The sequence below is a fragment of the Lissotriton vulgaris genome, chromosome 3_1 (assembly GCF_964263255.1).
Source record: "Lissotriton vulgaris chromosome 3_1, aLisVul1.2, whole genome shotgun sequence".
In the NCBI taxonomy this organism is placed as follows: Eukaryota; Metazoa; Chordata; class Amphibia; order Caudata; family Salamandridae; genus Lissotriton; species Lissotriton vulgaris.
In genome coordinates, this window is record NC_141689.1 from 2,020,212,132 (window position 1) to 2,020,236,747 (window position 24,616).

A 24,616-nucleotide genomic window follows, 5' to 3' on the forward strand; every position below is an offset into this window, starting at 1 on the left:
GTGTGTATCTATACACGTTTACATAGAAGGTACAAGGCACAGAAAGAAAAAGTACATTTAGAAAGTCACATCGTAAAGGTAACATGCAGGAGTGCCTCTAAATTTTCTACAGGAAGGAAGTCATTGATATTGCACACAAAAGCAATGTGTTTTATACACATGCAGCATGTCCTAAATCACCATATACACATTTAAAATAGGGTAGGCCTATAAAGTATGGATATCCAGGCACTATAGAACAAATGTAAGAATAGAAGGGAAACTACTTACAAAGAGTAAATCACAAAAGAACAAAGAACTCACTATAATATCGCTATTATCATTTTTATTTTCTGAAATCACAAATTGAAAAAACATTCTTTTACTTACCATAAAAATAGCATAAAAAATACTTGGTTCGACTGCATGACACATCTAGTAAATGTTAAAAAAAACTTAAAAACCTATCGAAGTACACTAATCCTTCATCCTCTATTAATTTCACTTGGTGAAGGGAACATTTTAAAACAAATGCAACTTATTTTTCTGTGGTCAGTTTGTTTCCAATATGTGTTCTCATCATATAGAAAGAATGTATTTTCAATTAGTGATCTGCAAAAATAAAATATAGCAATTGAGAGATTATAGTGAGCCTTTTGCTCCTGTTTGCTTTAATCTTTGTAATTTGGGTATTCCATTTTACTCTGAAGACAAATCACAGGGCCTCATTCATGAAAACTGTTGCATCGCTGCGTGGAAATAGCGATGCAACAGTTTCCACTGTGTCCTGCTTGCAACACCATGGATGCGCTGTATTTAATGTATGGCGCTCCATGTCACAAGGAGTTAGATACATCAGTATTACTGGCGTAGCTGTGGGCACAAAAGTAACGCATTACTGGGGTGTTTCTGAAAACAAATGCAACTCCAGCAATGTGTGCTTCGATATGGGGCAAGCGTCACAAAAAGTGATGCTACTGTGGCTTAAAAGTGTTGCAGGCCTTTATAAATAAGGCCCACAATATATACGCATGAGAAAGTGAAGGACTCCAGAAAAGAATTACTACATTTAGAATAAAGTCTTATGCCTCATGAGAAATATCGGTAGAACAGCAAACCCTGATGTATGTCTGAATTGATCCCACCCTTACAAACAAAAAATGGCAAATGGATGGCCACCTCATCAGGGGAACATTGTATCTTCATGAAGGAAGCTCAGGTTAGTAGGGTATTTAATTCATATCTAAGGCACACCCAATCTTTTAGCTAATGTTGTGATGGAGACATGGGACAGAATTCTGAAGAAACTGGACCTTAGCTTCTCTGCTATATTCATTCTGTCCCAACAGAATCCACTTCATGCAATTGAAGGATAGGCATTTGATGGCTGAAAAAGGGGAACGTCACATGGTCTGGATTCTGCAAAGTCTTTTTTTGGGAGGGGTTGTTTAAATATGGTAAACTGAAAATGAAGGGCCATATTTGGTGATGAATGACATTCCCCAAAACGTGGTGGATGTCCCTTACACCATATTGTTTATTTTAAGCAACTTTATTGAAGTTTTGTATCAAGTACATCCATCGTCAGAAGCAATTAGAGCAGTGTAATGGGAGATATAGCAATTCAGCACAGTCACAGTAAAGAAAAACACAGCATTAAAGCAATAGTCCATAGAAGGAACACCATTTATCCCATACCCTGTCGTGTTTATGGGGACACCCTCTTGCAGCATAAATAGGTTTTTCCTGTTGTGCACCACCTGGGGATTGAGGGGATTGTAGGCTGATTCCACAATCAGACCACATCTCGTTTGCCCACCATTCAGGCCACCCCAACAAGGATCCGTTAAGTGCGAGGGCCCCCCCAAATCCTCCACCATCCCAAGCAGAGCAGCACAGAGGATCAACTAATGGGAACAACCCAAGACCGCCCAAAGCTCTCGAACTACCCTGGCCAAAAAGGGATACAGTGCTGGACAATCCCAGGCCACGTGAAAGAAGTCGACCATGGGGAGTGCGCACTGTGCATAAGCAGGTGAGGTAAGTGGCGTAGGGATAGTTCACTTGGACCATGCGCAAACGGGACGAAATTGTTAGCTCCCGTAGTGCAAGGCAGGCCTCCCTCCAGTCAGTTTCATCCCTTCAGTGTTTCATTCAGTACCCCCACCCAAAATACCCACTTCTGACGGAGGGAATCAAAGCACTGGGGGCCTTGATGATCAGGGACCAATAGATTATGGAGATGGCTCCCGTCCCCAGGTGCCCCAGGAAAGTTTTAGCCTCAAGCGAGCTATATATAGGCAGTGGAGTGGTCATGGGAATGTGGGAGCGCAGTGTATGTTGCAGCTGAAGGAATCAGTAGAACTGTGTGTTGCCCAAGTATGAGATGCCTTTGCAGTCCCAGTAGGTGAAGCCCTCAAGGGTGGAAAGCTGTTGGAGCCATGCACTCTGCCATAATGGAGTCATACAAAACAAAACGCTGGGCCAGGTTCCAGCACACGACCGGCATCCTGTTGCAGGGTGGCAGCGCCTAGGGCAACCGAGAGCCGTAGAGGAAGGTGAAGAGTCCTTCGAAGACCACCAAGTGTAGTTCCAGACGATAGGCTGGGTCATCCCACCACCCGGTAAACCATGTGTTAATAAGCACCAGCGCCACCACCAGGTAGTCCGCATAGATGTGAGACAGGCCAAGAACTCCATCAAAAGGGCAACTTGCGCGCTGAGTGGAATGCCACTCCATGACCTTTGCCGGCCCATATATATGCAGTGAGTTTAGAGGCCAAGAAATGGAACCACATTCGGGGAATGGGTGAGGAAAGTTTGCCAGAACGTATCATCAGTGGGGGAGGAAAAGCATTGTGAAGAGCACAACCTGGCCTACCCCTGAATAAGATTCAGGGGTAGGCCAGACCCTCGGCGTAGGTCATGATCTAGGGCTTGGGCTAGGTGTTGAAAGTGAAGTGTCCACACCAGATCCGGCAGATGGGATATGTGGATCCACAGATACCTAAAAGAATTCTGTTGGATAGGAATATCTGGACAGCAGCCTCATCCTTAGCATTCCCCCACACCTCCACCAGGATGGGCTTTCTGGTGTTGATTTGGAGGCCGGAGGCGCCGCTATATAGCTGGAGAATCTCCAGGCATCGGTTTCATGAGGTCAGTGGGTCACCAAGGAATAGGAGTATGTCTTCTGCGTAGAGTGCTATGCGGTCCTCAAGTCCACCTCCCCATCTCCATCCCACACCTGTGAGTCGCAGCGAATAAGGCATGCCAGGGTTCTATGGCTAATGCACATAATAACGGGGAGAGTGGGCAGCCCTGATGTTTTGCCCGCTGGCCTCAGAAGGGGCCCAACAAGATACCATTCAACCCGCATGAGCCATGGGTCTTTATAGAGGAGACAAATCATCCCGTGAAACTCTTCCCTCAGGCCCACCCGCCTCAGGATTGCATCCATAAAGTCCGAGGAGACAGTGTCAAAGTCCTTGGAAAAGTCTACCAGGAGCAATGAAAGAGTGCCCTCGAAGAGAGAACCGACTGCACCCTATGAATGCAGTGATGTGTGCTCCTGCCTTGCATAAACCCACATTGGTCCAGGTGAATAAGGTGGGGAAAAGAGCGGGCCTTAGCATAAATCTTTATATCCGCATTGATAAGTGAGATAGGGTGGTAGGGGGAGCACTGGGCCGCGGGAAGGCCCTCTTTGGGGAGCACCACAAAGGTGGCACAGTCCAAATCGGGGGAAACTTAAACTGTTGTAATGCTGCGTGGTAAAAAGTCAAGAGGTGAGGGGTCACTATATCCCAGAACTTCTTGTAGTATTCAATGGAATACCCGTCAGGGTCGTGGTGTTTCCCGATTGGAGGTCAGATATAGCCAAGTCTATTTCTAAGTGGGGATGGAGAGTCGTGGAATATCCCTGAGAATAGGGTACTCCGCCTCATCAGAGAGGCGGGACAACGGTTGTAAAATATTTTGGTATGATGAGGCAAAGGTCTTTGCAATTCTAGGTACGTCGTATAGGAGGCAGCTGGTTTGATCCCGTATGGCGGGCACTACCCTAGTGCAAATAGTGCAAGTTGCCAGCCAGTAGAGCAGTTTGTTAGATGTATTATCCAAGCCATAAACCGTTGAGTAGAAGCCCTCCAGCATTGGTTGGCCTCCTCCAAGGAAACCTGTCGCAATTCGGCACATGCCATTGCCAGGAGGCGACATGTCTCTTCCGTATCAGAGCGATGAGAGCAAGTTTCCAAATGGTGTATCTGGGTCTCGAGATCAATCACCTGAGCCTGTTAGCGAGATTCACAAAGACGCTCACAGCCCTTCAATACACCCCTCATGGAGCGCTTGCTTGACGCCCCGAGCGTTGCCACAGAAGGCACCGAACAATCATTGAGTTTAAAGAAGGTTCTGAGCTCCTCTTCAATGAACTTAACGCATGCAGGGTCTTTCAAGCGCCAGGCCATAAAGTGCCACAGAGGGAGTGGAGACTGAGGACAATACCCCACTCCATCAGTAAGTGGGCATGATGAGAGATGCCCCGTGGAAGGATCCGAATGTATTGAAGGGGGAGGAGATGTGCAGCTGGTACCCATATCAAGTCAATGCGTGACTTTGTATTGTGAGCCGCAGACTGGTGCGTTTATGTTATGTTATGTTACTTTGTTTTTTGTATAGCGCAAATCACCACTGGTCTCTAAGCGCTTTGAAAAAGAGGAACACAACCAAGTCACTAATACTACGCCAGCTGCCGGGCTAACCGTTAGGCAAGAGCAACTGCCTTTTTAAACAGGTAGGTCTTCAAGGCCTTCCTAAAGGGGAGTAGCACTGGTTCTCCTTGTAGAGCTTCCGGCAACTCATTCCAGATTTGGGGAAGGAGAACCGACAAAGCTCTGCCACCTTTGGATTTAAGTTTAAATCTCGATGGGGCAAGCTTACAGTCCTTGGAAGAATGTAAGGCCCTACCTGGGACATACCTTACCAGCCGGTCTTTAATGTATTTTGGAGCATTCCCATAGATGGCTTTGTGGGCTATGCAGAGGCACTTAAATTGCACTCGATGTTCAATAGGCAGCCAATGCATTTTAAGTAAAAGGGGGTTAGCTCGTGTTCTCCTTGGGAGGGAGAAGACGAGCCTGGCTGCATCATCCTGGACTACCTCCAATTTTCTGAGAAGTTTCCGAGGGAGACCAAGTTAAAGAGCATTACCATTGTCCAGCCGAGAGATAACTGTGGCGGACACAATGGATTGTAGTACAGGGACAGAGAGGATAGGGACCAATTTACTCAGTTGCCTAAGTAGACATGTACAGGTGCCTACCACTGCGGATACCTGAGAGGCCATGGACAGGTCTGAGTCAATTTTCAGCCCTAGGCTTTTTACCACTGTCCCTGGAGTTGGTACCTCCCCCAATTCGGGGGGCCAAAAAAGCTCACACCAAGGGCTGTTTTGAGATGCGATGATAAGCACCTCGGTTTTATCAGGGTTAATCTTCAGGAGATTGTTTGCCATCCAGTTAACCGTGAATCTCAGAAGATATTTTACCCGGTCTTGGGCTTGGCTGGTGTTGTCCAGCTGGACCAGCAGTTGAGTGTCATCCGCATAGTTAAAAACGTAGCAGTTTCTATGTGTTAGCTCTTCCACTAAGGGTTGCAAATAGATATTAAATAAAAGTGGGGATAATGCTGAGCCCTGGGGCACACCACATGTTACTGGGCTGGCAGATGATAGTTGATCTCCCATTTGCACTCACTGGGTCCGACCGGTTAAAAAGGAGTTTAGCCATTTAAAAGCTTGCCCCTTTATCCCCAGATTCGACACACGGTTCAGCAGAATGGAATGGCTGACCGTGTCAAATGCTGCTGACATATCTAAAAGAATCAGGGCACAAGGCTGATTATTGCCAGCCCTGATTCTCAAGTGGTCAACAACCAGCTCAGTACTGTGGTGTGTCCTAAAGCCTGCCTGTCTAGGGTGGAGTAGTTCATGATCTTCCAAAAAAGTGGCCAAGGTGGTCAAGGCCTGTTTGTCCAGGATTTTAGCCAGAAATTGAAGTTGAGAGATGGGCCTGTAGTTTTTTAGAACTTTTGTATCAGCCCCTACTTTTTTTTAAGAGGGGGAAAACCATAGCTTCCTTCAAATTCACAGGCAGGTACCCTGAGTCTAATGACTCATTAAGTAGATAGAGGAGTTGCTTTTCCAGACCCGGCAGGGCCATTTGAAATATCCTCGGCGGACACTGGTCCATCCTAGAGCCCGATTTAGTCTGGTTGGCTATTGCGCCAGACACGTAACGTCCATGCGGGGAAAGCTATTCAAATTCAAATTCAAATTCCTGCTCTTGCCGGGAAGGCTGGGCGGGTCTACAACACTGAGATCAGTCGAGGTTGTAGTGATGTCCATGATAATGTCCTGGACTTTCTGAAGGAAGAACTCCTGAAAGGTATCACAGTTTGGGAGGTCGATTGAAGCAACTCTGCCCCTCCTCTGTGGGAGTTCCTTCAAGATGGCAAAAGTCTCTTTTTGTTTATTGCCGGCCCTGCCAATTCTATCCTCATAGAAAGCTGCCTTCCTTAGTAGGATATCTGATGCCCGTAGCATGGGATGCCAAGAATGCCACGCCGGCATAAACCCATGGGGTCGGCCCAGGTGGATAAGCAAGTCGAGGGAGTATGCCAGCCTGAATGAGCAGCAGTCGAGGTGTCTATTGTAGGATCAGGAACCGCACTAAAGTCCTCACCCATCACAATAGTCCCCGGGGGAAAGCCAAGATCTGGGATGTGAGTACTTGGAAAGCAGGCTGCAGCAGCGGAGGAGGAATTTAGCAGGAAACATGATTGTAGTGTCTAGCAGCCATACAACCCTCATATCCCCACATATCTCCCCTGTCAGTCTTCATGGACCTTTGGTGTCATCATCAGAAGGGATCTGTGTAACATTAGGGCCATCCCCCAGGAGTCCTGTGCAAAGCTGGAGTGCAACTCTCTATTGTAGCTGAACTGACCCAGAAAAGAACAGCAAGATCCCAATAAATGGGTCACCTTAATGAGAACAATAACCGGTTTGTAACTCCTAATATAGCTCAACACTGTGGACTTCTAAACCCGGTCCAGAAGGCCACTGGTTTCCATGAGAGCACTGTCAAGGTGAGAACATGCATTTCTGGGAGGGACATTTTGGTATCAAACATGTTGGATCATGCAACTACACCGATTCCAGTGTTAGTTGCATGATACAATGTACTGGGCTTCCTTAGAGCTTAACTCGGGCAGGGGAAGCTGAACAAAGGATTTCCTGCAAGAGAGAGGTGTGACCACGTATCCTTTGGAATTAAGTAGGGAGGGGTACTTCTGAGCGCCACCTGATTGCATTCAAGGGCACATTTGGTGCATTCCTTGCATAAACCAGTTTTGCCCAGTTCAGGAGCCCTTGGCTCCCACTCAGGCACAAAACTATACAAAGGACAGGGAGCAGGGCCTTCTGAGCCCTGGTCTTGTAAACACACCAGAGTCCAGCAATAAGAATGATATGTAATAGGGGGCCTATCAGTCAATCGTTCATCCGCTATGTAATGGGGCCACAATTGTGTTGGTTGTCTTCGCAGGGCCAGTCCGACCCCAGCAGGCAAACAGGGAGTAACCTCCTGTGCCTCATAGATCGGCTTTTCCTGGCACGTACACAAATCCTCCAAACTACCAATGAGGGGTGCTCTGGCAGTTTCTAGGTGTGGTCAATATCCAAAAGCATGATAAGATATGGGGTGGGTGGTGGGCACATCATGGACTGCTGGAGTAATGATGTTGATATTTACAAACGCGTATATTATGTTCTAATATCCGATAGTTGGTGGATGATGCTGCTGCTTGTTAAACCTAATACAATTTGGTCATTAAAAAAGAGTGCATTTCTGTCACTGTCACTTTAAATTACAACTAACAGAACATCTGCCACTTCTTGATCAATTTGTAATATATGTGACACAACAATAATTTCTGAATGCTTATAAATATGTTTTGGCAAATAATATTACTGCATTGTTTTTAAGTAATATACAGATTATCTGACACGGGCAGTGATTGTATTCTTTTGTCGCCGTTTCAATATGGCTGCAGCTTTATTTTAAACCTTTACCGCGTAATGGAATAAACACCCATTTTTAGTATGTCACCAGTGTCAATTAAACTGGTCACGCGTGTTTAAACCATTACACTCAGTGAGACACAAAGGCAGAAAGGGGGGAGCACAGATTAGATCTTTCTGGGACATGCGGGAATTGCGCTATAACTCAGTGGAGCTCTCCGCCGCTGAACATTTCCAGCACCTAACAACACGGAATGCTGTCACGCAGGTTGGGGAATTTGTTTAAAAATGGAACACCTGAGCTAACACCATTTGCAACATCTTTGGGACTCCTGACAAAATGCAAACCTATCAGAGGTAATACTACGGCTGCAAGATCTATTATGCTGTAAAGTTCTTATTAATGCTATATAGAGAAGGTCTGATAGAGTGTGCTTAACCATGTTTCCTTTATTGATAGGACAAAGAAAGGAGTGTTCACGTGGATATACACTAGTATATGTTTTTAAGAAAAACATGCACCATGTGGAAGAGGGTTTCCTATTAATGTATTGAATTTGCACTCATAGAGAGGGACTCACATTTCTCCACCCCTGGTGTCCAAACACATCATTTCCATAGTTCTTCTCTTTGTGTGATGCAAAGTATAATGTACATTTGTAACATACATCATGTATATATAATTTTAATCATCTGTCCTTCTGGTGGTCCTGAGGTGGCCCAGAAATTAAATAGGGCCGAAACGTGTTGATAACTTTTACAAGCTAACCCACCGCCCTTTGATAAAACATCGGTTGGAATGGTGATGGTTCTTCTTTTTTTCTCTACATAAATGGACTACCCATTAATCATGGGGAGACATATATTGGCTTGAACTTTTCAATTACGCTCAAAATAAGGAGCCCGGTTACACAAACATACACGAGGACTTTGTATACACAAAAACTAGTTTGCATTGCTTTATTTTGTAAAATTAGAATCTCTGAATGTATTCTGTGGTCTTTGAACCATATACATATATATGGTTCATACATACCTATAGACATAAAAGATTTGATTTTTCAGATATATTAGTGGAACATGAGGTTGAAAAAATGTAATATACAAATAATTGTATATATAGGAATAATCCAGTTGTCCAGTATTGTTAATTAAATTATATTATTAGTACAGGAGGAGTACTGGATTTTTGCCTTGAGTCTACTGCACATGCCCAATAATATTTAAACAGATGTTGAGATACAATGTCCCCATCTTGTACTCCTCAGGACAGTGCTTGGTGTGCCACTCTCTGGGTGTCCCTGCCCCATAGTAATGTTCTCAATGTTAGATTATTATTCTAGAAAACTCCTTCCTTTACACAATATGGCATATTTTGTAATAACTACAGCTATTTCGGTAAGATAATCATTTTATAGAGTGCTGCTCTTGGTTAAAAGGAGAGAGGCATGGATCTCCAAAATTTCACATCGTCTTGGAGGTCTGCAAGCACTCCTATACGTTAGATCAATGAAGACTCGCCCCTTGTTTCTGGTCATGTACACTCACAGGTATTATGACCCTTTGTCATAACCTTAGAGAGTAGAGGAGAGGAGTGCCACCCTACTATTTTCCCATGTTTTGCTAAAATTGACATAATGTGCAAATATTCTTAACATATTTAATATTCTGTCTATAAAGGTTTCTGTATTCACCAAATATAGAAAGATATCATCTGCATATAACGATATGCATTCTTTCCATTGGGCATACCATCAAACTCTAACTTAGAAATCTATCCTCACCAATCAAGCAAGTGACTCCAGGGTCAATGGAAAGTGCATCAGCAAGAAAGCATACCTCTCATGAGCTTTTCCAATGAAAATTACGACTTTATAGCCCCACACGTTTGGCCCTGGTGGTCAGAAAGTCTGCCAGATGGCTGGCGGCCAGACCGAGTCCACGCTTGCTAGTCCAAGCACTGAGCCCCAGTACTTCTCGACAGAGAAAGTGAGACCCTAATCCTCCCTGCTTGTTGACATTCTACATCCCAGCCATATTGCCAATAGAGATCTGGACAGACCATCCACGAAGAGGTGGGAGAAAGACTTTCAGAGTCATGAAAGTAACCCACAGTTCAAGAAGCTCCTGTTTAGAAGATGCTCTTTTGAGACCCATGGTCTCTAATCTCCATTTACTTCAGATACAACTCACCCTGCGGTGGATGTATCCACTACTACAGCAGTCACTGCTGAAGGAGGGTAAAACGACATCCTTTGTGAAAGAAGCTCCTCTACTGACCACCAGCTCAGGTCTGCTGCAGTGTCCTGAGAGACTGTGGTGCTGTCCAACATATTTCCCCATTGCTGGAACCACTGTAGATGAAGGCATCTGCCCCCAAAATTCCAGCATGCATACCTGACCAGTAGGATGCAGAAAGCCAGCAGACGAAGAATCATCATGACTGGAACATGAGCTTCCTTCCATAATATTGTGACTGTATCCCAAATGTACTCGATTGTCTCAGGAGAGAAGTCTCTAAAGGATCTGTGAACAAAGGATGCTGCGACCCAACATACGACAAGTCTGCTACGCTACTGCACAGTCCAAGCTCTGAACAAGGAGAGTGTGTTGCTGCAAGTGGACTTTCGTAAGGCCTTTGACTAGGTGGGCTGGTCATTTTTGTTCTCTCTCCTGGCCAAGATGAATTTTGGACCACAATGTATCAACTATGCCACGCTTTTGTACACAGAGCTGTTTGCCTAGGGTCGGGTGGGTGGGGTCACCTCTGCTCACTTTCCGGTTGAGTGAGGAACATGTCATGGGTGCCTCCTCTCTTCACTCCTCTTCGTCCTGGTTATTGAACCCTTGGCAGACTGGGTCCAGGTGGATGCGCAGCTGAGAGGGTTCATGTGGGGACCAGGAGCGGAAGAAAGGATTGTGTTTTATGCATATGATGTGCTCATTCTTCCTGACAGACCTCCGGGGCTCAGGCCGTGTGTGCTCCAGATACTGGACATCTTCAGGAAATTCTCAGGACTCCTAGTGCACCTTGGAAATACTTCAATTTACCTAGCGAGCGAAGACATGCTGAATTTATCGCGGATGTCGGAGCTCAGAGTCCTCAGACAGGGATTCTGATACCTGAGGGGGCATATCACTACAAACGAGGATCGGTCATGAGTCTTGAATATACCGACGCAAACTGATTGTTTGACAGATAACTTAAGACACTGGGCTACCCTTCCCCTCCTCGGGAGATCGGCTATTTTTAAGATGGTGGCTCTTCCATGGCTCTTGTACCAACTCCAAAACTTCCTGCTGCCTGTGTCCCTCGTTTCTCGTATCGGTTCACTCTTACAGGGTTTCCTCTGGAGTCATGGTCCACCAAGAATATCCCTCTCCAAGTACTGTAAATCAACCTACAATGGCGGTATTGCCATGCCAGAAGTGCAGTTCTACTATAGATCTGCCCAACTCCCATCCTAAACTACTGGTGGTTTGGAGAGTTCGGGGACCCCCACATGCACATCCAAGGGATGGGTGCTGGGCGCACAGTCCCTCCTGCACCTGTTGTACAGGGGCAGGCACCCAGGGCCTCCCCCTGCGACTAAGGAGGGTCCTCACAACATGGAGGGAGGCAGGGGCATCATTCACAGGGTGGAGGGGCTGGCTCACCAGGGAGACTCCTTTGTGGGAGGGTACAGTCCTGCACCAGGTGGCTGGCCTACCGGGGTTTCAGCAATGGGACCTCATAGGAATTTCCCAATTGGCGGACGTCCTCAAAGGAAATTCACTCAAATCGTTTGCTGAACTATAGGAGGAGCTCCAGCTTTCTAAATACCTGCCACTCTGTCACGCGCTCACACCCTCCATCGTACATTTAGGGGATATCCTCGGAGGAATGTGTTACTTACCTGTAACTGCAGCTATCCAGTGTTGGTATCTTTCATAGATTCACATGCCTGAATCATTCCCCGTCGTCGGGATGGGAGTCCCCGGTACATAAATAAAGTAATGTCACATAGACATATATACATAGTAATGGGCAAGAGGCCTCCCATTAGTAACATATCCATGTCCTTTTGTAAAAAGGACAAAACTTTGGCCAAGAGCCAATCAGCTATCACCACCCTCTGGAACCTTCCTGGGAGGAGCTCTAGTCCCTCAGATTTTCGTAAGCACAGTGCTAAGTAGACATATTACTGAGAGAACTAAAGTGGAGGCGGGCGGGTTCCATGTGAATCTATGAAATATACCAATACTGGATAACTGCAGTTACAGGTAAGTAATGCATTTCTTATCCAGTATTAGGGGTATCGTTCATAGATTCACATGCCTGAATCAGAGCAGCAAGCAATGACAAGCACATTTCGAATGGTACAACAAAAAAATCTCACTAGATAATAACATATCAAATGTGAAATGCAAAAGGTACCAAAATGCCATATCAGAGAGAAATGTGCGAGCATACAGTAGGAAAGTGGGATGAAAGAGAAGGCTCACCTCTGATGAAATAGATGACGGAGCACAGCATGTCCCACTGCTGCATCTTTCATAAGTTCAGTATCCAAGCAGTAGTGCCTGGTGAACGTATGCAGCGTCTTCCACCTCGCCACTCTGCAGATGTCAGTAATGGGCACTCTAGAAAAGAGCTCCATGGAGGTTGAGACTGCTCTAGTGGAATGAGCACGAACCTTGGAATGTCTTTGTTCTGTGAATGTAGAATTTAAGGCAGCGTTTGAGATCGAGGGAGTGGAGAGTCCTCTCTGCTGCCGATTGTGGATTCAGAAAGAAAGAGCGCAGGACTATAGGCTCATTAAGATGAAAGTCAGATGGGACCTTTGGAATAAATTTAGGATTAGTCCTTAGAATCACTCTGTTGTGTTTGAATTGGAGGAAAGGGTCTTGAATTGAAAATGATTGGAGCTCACTCACTCGTCTTGTCGAGGTAAGAGCCAGTAGAAGTGCAGTTTTCCAGGAAAGATACTTAATATCAGGTTTGTGTATCGGCTCAAAGGGATGTTTCATTAGTTGAGCATATTTACAACAAGGGGTGGTGAGGGACAGAGTCTCTGAATTAAACAGAATACTCTCACCCAGTCAAGAGATCAGGGCTAGATCCAACACCGTTTTTTAGCTCACTGCACCATCCCAGTTTCAGAACCTGGCTGTATGCAAATTAGTCTGTTCCTGTCCCAGTGCATGATGGGAACAGGGCAAACCAAACTACAAAAGCCAATTCTTACACTGGGAAGGAAACAAGCTACCGGGGACCGGTTTCTGGCATTTCAGCCTCTTCGGCCCGGCTTGCTTGAATCCTGATGGTGCAATGAGCAAGGGACTCACATCTGAGTATACCCTTCCACGCTTAGGGTGGACAAAAATATTTACAACAAGGGGTGGTGAGGGACAGAGTCTCTGAATTAAACAGAATACTCTCACCCAGTCAAGAGATCAGGGCTAGATCCAACACCGTTTTTTAGCTCACTGCACCATCCCAGTTTCAGAACCTGGCTGTATGCAAATTAGTCTGTTCCTGTCCCAGTGCATGATGGGAACAGGGCAAACCAAACTACAAAAGCCAATTCTTACACTGGGAAGGAAACAAGCTACCGGGGACCGGTTTCTGGCATTTCAGCCTCTTCGGCCCGGCTTGCTTGAATCCTGATGGTGCAATGAGCAAGGGACTCACATCTGAGTATACCCTTCCACGCTTAGGGTGGACAAAAATATTTACAACAAGGGGTGGTGAGGGACAGAGTCTCTGAATTAAACAGAATACTCTCACCCAGTCAAGAGATCAGGGCTAGATCCAACACCGTTTTTTAGCTCACTGCACCATCCCAGTTTCAGAACCTGGCTGTATGCAAATTAGTCTGTTCCTGTCCCAGTGCATGATGGGAACAGGGCAAACCAAACTACAAAAGCCAATTCTTACACTGGGAAGGAAACAAGCTACCGGGGACCGGTTTCTGGCATTTCAGCCTCTTCGGCCCGGCTTGCTTGAATCCTGATGGTGCAATGAGCAAGGGACTCACATCTGAGTATACCCTTCCACGCTTAGGGTGGACAAAAATATTTACAACAAGGGGTGGTGAGGGACAGAGTCTCTGAATTAAACAGAATACTCTCACCCAGTCAAGAGATCAGGGCTAGATCCAACACCGTTTTTTAGCTCACTGCACCATCCCAGTTTCAGAACCTGGCTGTATGCAAATTAGTCTGTTCCTGTCCCAGTGCATGATGGGAACAGGGCAAACCAAACTACAAAAGCCAATTCTTACACTGGGAAGGAAACAAGCTACCGGGGGCCGGTTTCTGGCATTTCAGCCTCTTCGGCCCGGCTTGCTTGAATCCTGATGGTGCAATGAGCAAGGGACTCACATCTGAGTATACCCTTCCACGCTTAGGGTGGACAAAAATATTTACAACAAGGGGTGGTGAGGGACAGAGTCTCTGAATTAAACAGAATACTCTCACCCAGTCAAGAGATCAGGGCTAGATCCAACACCGTTTTTTAGCTCACTGCACCATCCCAGTTTCAGAACCTGGCTGTATGCAAATTAGTCTGTTCCTGTCCCAGTGCATGATGGGAACAGGGCAAACCAAACTACAAAAGCCAATTCTTACACTGGGAAGGAAACAAGCTACCGGGGACCGGTTTCTGGCATTTCAGCCTCTTCGGCCCGGCTTGCTTGAATCCTGATGGTGCAATGAGCAAGGGACTCACATCTGAGTATACCCTTCCACGCTTAGGGTGGACAAAAATATTTACAACAAGGGGTGGTGAGGGACAGAGTCTCTGAATTAAACAGAATACTCTCACCCAGTCAAGAGATCAGGGCTAGATCCAACACCGTTTTTTAGCTCACTGCACCATCCCAGTTTCAGAACCTGGCTGTATGCAAATTAGTCTGTTCCTGTCCCAGTGCATGATGGGAACAGGGCAAACCAAACTACAAAAGCCAATTCTTACACTGGGAAGGAAACAAGCTACCGGGGACCGGTTTCTGGCATTTCAGCCTCTTCGGCCCGGCTTGCTTGAATCCTGATGGTGCAATGAGCAAGGGACTCACATCTGAGTATACCCTTCCACGCTTAGGGTGGACAAAAATATTTACAACAAGGGGTGGTGAGGGACAGAGTCTCTGAATTAAACAGAATACTCTCACCCAGTCAAGAGATCAGGGCTAGATCCAACACCGTTTTTTAGCTCACTGCACCATCCCAGTTTCAGAACCTGGCTGTATGCAAATTAGTCTGTTCCTGTCCCAGTGCATGATGGGAACAGGGCAAACCAAACTACAAAAGCCAATTCTTACACTGGGAAGGAAACAAGCTACCGGGGACCGGTTTCTGGCATTTCAGCCTCTTCGGCCCGGCTTGCTTGAATCCTGATGGTGCAATGAGCAAGGGACTCACATCTGAGTATACCCTTCCACGCTTAGGGTGGACAAAAATATTTACAACAAGGGGTGGTGAGGGACAGAGTCTCTGAATTAAACAGAATACTCTCACCCAGTCAAGAGATCAGGGCTAGATCCAACACCGTTTTTTAGCTCACTGCACCATCCCAGTTTCAGAACCTGGCTGTATGCAAATTAGTCTGTTCCTGTCCCAGTGCATGATGGGAACAGGGCAAACCAAACTACAAAAGCCAATTCTTACACTGGGAAGGAAACAAGCTACCGGGGACCGGTTTCTGGCATTTCAGCCTCTTCGGCCCGGCTTGCTTGAATCCTGATGGTGCAATGAGCAAGGGACTCACATCTGAGTATACCCTTCCACGCTTAGGGTGGACAAAAATATTTACAACAAGGGGTGGTGAGGGACAGAGTCTCTGAATTAAACAGAATACTCTCACCCAGTCAAGAGATCAGGGCTAGATCCAACACCGTTTTTTAGCTCACTGCACCATCCCAGTTTCAGAACCTGGCTGTATGCAAATTAGTCTGTTCCTGTCCCAGTGCATGATGGGAACAGGGCAAACCAAACTACAAAAGCCAATTCTTACACTGGGAAGGAAACAAGCTACCGGGGACCGGTTTCTGGCATTTCAGCCTCTTCGGCCCGGCTTGCTTGAATCCTGATGGTGCAATGAGCAAGGGACTCACATCTGAGTATACCCTTCCACGCTTAGGGTGGACAAAAATATTTACAACAAGGGGTGGTGAGGGACAGAGTCTCTGAATTAAACAGAATACTCTGACCCAGTCAAGAGATCAGGGCTAGATCCAACACCGTTTTTTAGCTCACTGCACCATCCCAGTTTCAGAACCTGGCTGTATGCAAATTAGTCTGTTCCTGTCCCAGTGCATGATGGGAACAGGGCAAACCAAACTACAAAAGCCAATTCTTACACTGGGAAGGAAACAAGCTACCGGGGACCGGTTTCTGGCATTTCAGCCTCTTCGGCCCGGCTTGCTTGAATCCTGATGGTGCAATGAGCAAGGGACTCACATCTGAGTATACCCTTCCACGCTAAGGTCCCCGGTAGCTTGTCTCCTTTCTGGTAAAGAATTGGCTTGGTAGTTTAGTCTGCCCTGTTCCCATGATGCACTGGGCCAGGGACAGACTGATTTGCATATAGCCAGGTTCTGAGCTGGGATGGGGCAGTGAGATAAATAACGGTGATGGATCAAGCCCTGATCTTTGGACTGGGTAAGAGTGGTCTGCTCAATTCAGACACTCTGTTCATCACCACCCCCTTTTGTAAATCGATTTTGGCCACTATAGGTGTGGCAGGGTATACTCAGACATGAGTCCCTTTCTCACTGCTCCATCAGGATTCAAGCAAGCCGGGCCGAAGAGGCTGAAATGCCAGAAACTGGTCCCCGGTAGCTTGTCTCCTTTCTGGTAAAGAATTGGCTTGGTAGTTTAGTCTGCCCTGTTCCCATGATGCACTGGGCCAGGGACAGACTGATTTGCATATAGCCAGGTTCTGAGCTGGGATGGGGCAGTGAGATAAATAACGGTGATGGATCAAGCCCTGATCTTTGGACTGGGTAAGAGTGGTCTGCTCAATTCAGACACTCTGTTCATCACCACCCCCTTTTGTAAATCGATTTTGGCCACTATAGGTGTGGCAGGGTATACTCAGACATGAGTCCCTTTCTCACTGCTCCATCAGGATTCAAGCAAGCCGGGCCGAAGAGGCTGAAATGCCAGAAACCGGTCCCCGGTAGCTTGTCTCCTTTCTGGTAAAGAATTGGCTTGGTAGTTTAGTCTGCCCTGTTCCCATGATGCACTGGGCCAGGGACAGACTGATTTGCATATAGCCAGGTTCTGAGCTGGGATGGGGCAGTGAGATAAATAACGGTGATGGATCAAGCCCTGATCTTTGGACTGGGTAAGAGTGGTCTGCTCAATTCAGACACTCTGTTCATCACCACCCCCTTTTGTAAATCGATTTTGGCCACTATAGGTGTGGCAGGGTATACTCAGACATGAGTCCCTTTCTCACTGCTCCATCAGGATTCAAGCAAGCCGGGCCGAAGAGGCTGAAATGCCACAAACCGGTCCCCGGTAGCTTGTCTCCTTTCTGGTAAAGAATTGGCTTGGTAGTTTAGTCTGCCCTGTTCCCATGATGCACTGGGCCAGGGACAGACTGATTTGCATATAGCCAGGTTCTGAGCTGGGATGGGGCAGTGAGATAAATAACGGTGATGGATCAAGCCCTGATCTTTGGACTGGGTAAGAGTGGTCTGCTCAATTCAGACACTCTGTTCATCACCACCCCCTTTTGTAAATCGATTTTGGCCACTATAGGTGTGGCAGGGTATACTCAGACATGAGTCCCTTTCTCACTGCTCCATCAGGATTCAAGCAAGCCGGGCCGAAGAGGCTGAAATGCCAGAAACCGGTCCCCGGTAGCTTGTCTCCTTTCTGGTAAAGAATTGGCTTGGTAGTTTAGTCTGCCCTGTTCCCATGATGCACTGGGCCAGGGACAGACTGATTTGCATATAGCCAGGTTCTGAGCTGGGATGGGGCAGTGAGATAAATAACGGTGATGGATCAAGCCCTGATCTTTGAACTGGGTAAGAGTGGTCTGCTCAATTCAGACACTCTGTTCATCACCACCCCCTTTTGTAAATCGATTTTGGCCACTATAGGTGTGGCAGGGTATACTCAGACATGAGTCCCTTTCTCACTGCTCCATCAGGATTCAAGCAAGCCGGGCCGAAGAGGCTGAAATGCCAGAAACCGGTCCCCGGTAGCTTGTCTCCTTTCTGGTAAAGAATTGGCTTGGTAGTTTAGTCTGCCCTGTTCCCATGATGCACTGGGCCAGGGACAGACTGATTTGCATATAGCCAGGTTCTGAGCTGGGATGGGGCAGTGAGATAAATAACGGTGATGGATCAAGCCCTGATCTTTGGACTGGGTAAGAGTGGTCTGCTCAATTCAGACACTCTGTTCATCACCACCCCCTTTTGTAAATCGATTTTGGCCACTATAGGTGTGGCAGGGTATACTCAGACATGAGTCCCTTTCTCACTGCTCCATCAGGATTCAAGCAAGCCGGGCCGAAGAGGCTGAAATGCCAGAAACCGGTCCCCGGTAGCTTGTCTCCTTTCTGGTAAAGAATTGGCTTGGTAGTTTAGTCTGCCCTGTTCCCATGATGCACTGGGCCAGGGACAGACTGATTTGCATATAGCCAGGTTCTGAGCTGGGATGGGGCAGTGAGATAAATAACGGTGATGGATCAAGCCCTGATCTTTGGACTGGGTAAGAGTGGTCTGCTCAATTCAGACACTCTGTTCATCACCACCCCCTTTTGTAATTCATTAGTTGAGCAAGCACAATGTTAAGCTTCCAGGTAGGTGTTAAAGTCTTGACCGGAGGGAACGTTCTGAACAAGCCTTTAAGAAACTGTTTGATGAGTCTACTGGACCAGAGGGAAGGACCTGCAGAGGAACGTCTGAAGTGAGATATTGCGGCCAGGTGAACTTTAATCGAAGCATGAGCAAGACCCGAGTTTGCCAGATGTCGAAGGTAAGGCAACATCTGTGCAGGAGATGAAGAAAGAGGGTGCACCTTTTTTGATTTGCACCAGATGCAGAATCTCTTCCATTTCAGGGAATACGTTTTGTTGGTACTGTCTGCTCGAGCTCGGGCCATAACAGCTCTGCAATCTGGTGGGATGTCTAAGTTTTGGAATTCTCTGAACTCAGGAGCCCAACCAATTATTTGAGAGATGCTGGATCCGGATGCTGGACTTGCCCGTGGTTCATTGTGAGGAGATTGGGGAACGGCTTCAATGGGGTCGGCGGTTCCAGCGATAGGAGATGAAGCTCCGTAACTAGTGCTGGCGCGGCCAAGCTGGAGCTATCAAGATAAGGGTACAATGTTCCGCCTTCAACTTCCGGAGGACCCTGGGAATCAGGGGAAATGGAGGAAATGCGTACGCAAAGAGATTGAACCATGCGATCGAAAAGGCATTCCCTAGAGACCCCTTCTGGGGACGCCAGCTTGCGTAGTGTTGGCATTTGGTGTTCTGTCTGGTCGCAAAAAGGTCCAAGTCAGGTGTGCCCCATTGGGAGAAGATGTGACTGAGAAGCTGTTGATCCAATTCCCACTCGTGGCACACAGTGCGCTGTCTGCTCACTGAGTCTGCGAGGACATTGTCCATTACAGAGACGTATTCTGCACAAAGGGAAATGTTGTGAAGAAGCAACCAATTCCAGATTTTCTGAGATTCGTGAGACAACATCTGAGAACGAGTCCCCCCTTGTTTGTTTATATAGTGCATTGTCGTGGTATTGTCCGTCCTCACAATCACTGGGCAATTTTTGATCCGAGGAAGAAATGCTTGAAGCGCCAGGTAAAATGCTCGTAACTCGAGGAGGTTTATGTGCAGCTGGCGCCCAGAAGGGGACCAACGTCCGCTGATTCTGAGTTCTTGGAGAAACGCACCCCAACCTTCCAGGAACGCATCAGTTGTTACGATATGCGGAGAAACTGGAAGCAAGAAAGGCAAGCCTTGCAAAAGGTTCTGTGGGTGAATCCACCACTCTAGAGCTTTCACCATGGGAGGAGTCACACGGATGACATCGTCGAACGATCTAGTACACTGGATCCATTGAGTGGCAGCGCTTCCTGAAGAGGGCGCATGTGCAGACAGCAATGCGGAACTAACAAGATGCAAGAAGACATCATACCAAGCAGAGACTTGTAAAGGCGCACCATGAGGGATCTTTTGGCTTGTATGCGGGCCACTAAGGTGGTCTGCTTGATTTGACGTTCCTGCGAAGGAAATGCTTTCTTCTGCGCCGTATCGAGGACAGCACCTAGGAATGTGAGACGCTTGGAAGGTTGAAGGACGGATTTGTCTCGATTGAGCGTGAGGCCCAAGTCGTTGAAAAGTTGAAGACAGGCGTTGGAGGACTTGGTCATGCCTGCAAAAGAAGGCGCCTTGACGAGCCAGTGGTCCAAGTATGGGAAGACTTGGTGATGTTGCTGCCGGAGGTACGCGGCCACTGGAGACAGGCATTTTGTGAAAATGCATGGCGCTGATTTCAGGCCGAAGGGCAACACCCGAAACTGGTAGTGTCTGCCCGCCACAGCGAACCTGAGGTATTTTTTGTGATTCTTGTGGATAGGCACGTGAAAATAGGTGTCTTGAAGTTCTAGAGACACCATGAAGTTGTTCCCATTGAGGAGTTGTAGCACCTCCTGAATAGACACCATACAAAAGGATTGTTTTTTGAGATACTTGTTTAGGTTTCTTAAGTCCAATATAGGTCTCCATTTTTTCTCCTTCTTTCGGATCAAGAAAAATCAGGAATAGAACCCCTTGCCTCGCTGACCAAGAGGGTCTCTTTCTATAGCGCCTTTCTGGAGCATTAGTGAGAGTTCCAAAAGCAGTAGATGTAAATTTTTGTGGAGCACTGGACGAGGAGGGGTCTGAGGCGGAGTTCCTATGAACTCCAGAGAGTGTCCGAATTGAACTATTTGAAGGACCCATCGATCCGTAGTAATCTTTTTCCAATTTTGTAGGAAAGGCGAGATTCTTCCTCCAATCTTGCATGGTAGAGAAGAAGTGGAGACCTGTGGCAGAGAGAAGTCATTGTCTTCTGGCTGTGTTCGTCTTTGCTCCTTTACCACGAAAGGAAGTCTTTGTGTAAGAAGACTGTTGCTGTTGTTGTCGCTGTTGGTATTGTTGCCGCTGATTTGAGGTGTAGGAGGACCGGTAACCTTGAAAATCTCCTGTTGTAGAAGACTGTCCCCTCCCTCTTGAGCCACGAAAAGGAGGACCCTTAAACTCGAGGGTACCCAATGCCCTCGCCGTATCGGTATCCTTTTTAATACCTTGAAGCGCCTCGTTGATGTGAGCACCGAAAAGAAATTGACCGTCGTAAGGCATGTCAAGCAACTTAGTTTGAACTTCCAGGAAGGAAAGCAGTAGCTTTTAGCCAACCTTGGCATCGCAACACCGCAGCCCCAGCCAGTTGGCGAAAACCCGTCAATGCAATATCCATTGCACAATCGATGATTTCTGAGGCTGAGCGTTCACCCGCCAAGAGAATTTTCCTAGCCTCCTCTTTTTCCTGCTCCGGTAAGGATCCCAAATATGGGGCAATATCAGCCCAAGTTTGACGATTATAACGCCCTAACAGTACCAAAGAGTTGGAAGCGATCACTGTTAACGCGGAGATAGAAGCAAAACGCTTCCCAATATTATCCAGTCTTCTTCCGTCCTTATCCGGGGGAGCAGTCAGTGCAGCAGAGGGATTTTTTGATTTATGCTGCGCTGCTTGGGTAATGACCGAGTCCGGTTTGGGATGGCCAGTAAGGCAAGCTGGAGCCGTGTCTGGAGCCCTATATTTCTTGTCCAGCCAAGGCAGCACTTGGGGTAAGGAAGAAGGGTTTTGCATGATCTTAACCCCCTGCTCCCAAATGTAGTCCATCATAGGGATGGACCTGACAGCCTTCTTGAACGGTTCCTTAAAATCATAAAGGAAGCAGTCTTGTTGCTGAGTTGTCATAGGAATTTTTGAAACGCAAAGCCGCCCTTTCAAGAATATTATGGAAACCCCCAATATCCTTAGGTAGAGAATCAGCTTGCGTAGGCACAGGAGATGCCGGACAGGGATTGACGTAATCGTCCCATTCCTCATGTGTCGATTGTTAGTCTTGAAAAACTGAGGGTCAGTGACTATAGATGCAGGTAGACAAACCATAGGCTGAGGAGGAGCCTAGAATTCTTCCTGGTAATCCATCTGTTCTTCCTGTTCTTGTTCCTCATAATCCGAGCTCTCGTGGTATTTTACATTTATTTCGGATGAGCTGGTAGCCGTCTGGAACATAGGACCATCATCTGAGTCATCCGCGTCCAGGAGATGCGCAGGTGGTAAAGCCTGGACTCTGCTCGGGAAGGTTAAAGCCGGTATCAGCGTGCGTTTGGTAATTTTTAGGTGAACATGCGCACTTTTTAAGGTAGGTTCCGATGTCGTCGAACCCGTCGACAGGGTGGTCGTCGATGGCGGGACGTCGACTACTGATCCAGATGTCATCGTCGACGATGACGTTGACGATGATGTCATTGACGGCTGCAGCGTCGATGGGGACTGTGTCGTCGACGATGGCTTCGTCAACGTTGGCGTCGACGACGATGGCTTCGGCGACGACTTCGTCGACAGTGATGGCTTCGACGTTGATGGAGCTTTCGTTGACGACGATTTCTTTATTTTAATTTTTGATAAAATGGACCTACCCGTCGACGACGAGGAAGTTGTAGACGTCGACGTGGACATTGAAGAAGACGCCACGGAAGTGGAGATGGTAGCCGTCTACGCCATCACAGGCAAAGCTGATGAAATTGTGAAAGGTTTCTTGAAGGTGCAAGCAGATTCTTGAGGAGAAACCTTTACAGGCAAGACCTTAGAGTGAACCTCTGAAGACTTTTTATGTGTCTTCTTTTGAGATGGCTCAGTAGATAGTCCCGGGGATGTCACTCTAGGTCTTTTAGGAGAGGAATGTGAACTCCTGAAGGAACATTCACTCTCACCAGAAGAGACTGCCTGGTCTTTGTCTTTCAGTCTCTGTAGCCATATCAAAAGGCGTCCCTCTCTGTCCTTGAGGGTTTTTGTTGAAAAAGTACGGCAGATCTTGCAATCCTTTGAAGAGTGGTCTAGGTACAGGCAATAGAAACAATCCTTGTGCTGGTCGTCCACATGAAGTCTCTTTTTGCCACATGAGGCACAGAACCTAAAAAGTCCTTTTTTAGGAGTATCAGCCATAGCAAACTGAAAACCCCACACAAATGAAGACGTTCTGAAGAGAAAAGTACTGGAAATCCAGAAAACTAAGGAAAGCTGAGCAGAGCTCAGTGGAAACTCCCTTAGCATGACGTGCGGTAGAAAATCTGAGGGACTAGAGCTCCTTCCAGGAGGGTTCCAGAGGGTGGTGATAGCTGATTGGCTCTTGGCCAAAGCTTGGTCCTTTTTATAAAAGGGCATGGATATGTTACTAATGAGAGGCCTCTGGCCCATTAATATGTATATATGTCTATGTGACATTACTTTATTTATGTACCGGGGACTCCCATCCCGACGACGGGGAATGATTCAGGCATGTGTATCTATGAAAGATACCCCTAATACTGGATAATGTAACTTCCCCCTCTGAAGCCAAAGTACTTTTGACGAACATCCCACAACACAAGATCTCAGTCATATATCAGTCTCTGGTGGTCAATGCTTCAGATTCTTTTGAGGCCCTCTGGGAGGCGTGAGCGCACAACCTGGGCACATTGGCGGAGAAGGACTGGAGGGGGCACGGGCTTCTCCCTGTGGGGGCAGCCATCATCTCCCAGTATCATCTTATTTAGCTGTGCTACTTACACAGGGTTTATTATACTGGGGAAAAGCTGTGGAGGAGGGGGATTATTGCATCGGTGCATGTCTGTGCTGTTAGCCCAAGATGGGGAACTTCTTGCATACTGTTTGGAGTTGAGGGGTTCTGGCCCCCTTCTAAACTGGGGGTTTTAATTGCCTGGAGGGAGTGCTGGGCCTGATTCTGCCGAGAACCCCACAGTGTGCACTCTTTCAAATATCAGAAGACATTGATGTGAACAGATATCAATGGGCCCTGCTATGGCTGGACCTTACTATAGCCATACATGAGGTTGCAAGGGCATGGGATTAAACTTCTGCCTGCCCCCTCCCTGGAGGTTTGAAAGGGGGGGGCTGGACTGCTGCTTAGGTTTGGAATGTCCTATTTATATTGCTCAGAGTCGTTCTTGTTCTTGTTTCATTGGTTATTTTTTATTCTTGCTTTGTCCCATATTATGCATACCGGTGATACAGCCAGGTTGGATGGCCTACCTATCCTTAATGTTTGAAAAATTGGTTACTGTACATGCCTGTTGGCTGTCTACTTATGTTGCATTGCATTATTTCTCAAAACATAATAAAAGTTTTTTGGGGAAAAATAGTTTGACCTTGCACTCCTGAGTGTTTTCAACTGACTGTACCAGCCCTACGGACTACACTAAAGAAAGTTAGCAAAAGTTTAAAAAAGAACTGATAACATGGAAAATGTGCACAGAGTAGCTCCGGATCATCATCAAAG

General features: G+C 46.9%; 1 protein-coding gene across 3 annotated transcripts in view; it reads right to left on the reverse strand.

Annotated features, from left to right (window-relative positions):
• LRP2BP (LRP2 binding protein) overlaps positions 1-24,616 on the reverse strand; it is a 489,520-nt gene that overhangs the window by 208,074 nt on the left and 256,830 nt on the right. The gene's annotated exons all lie outside the window — the stretch shown is intronic.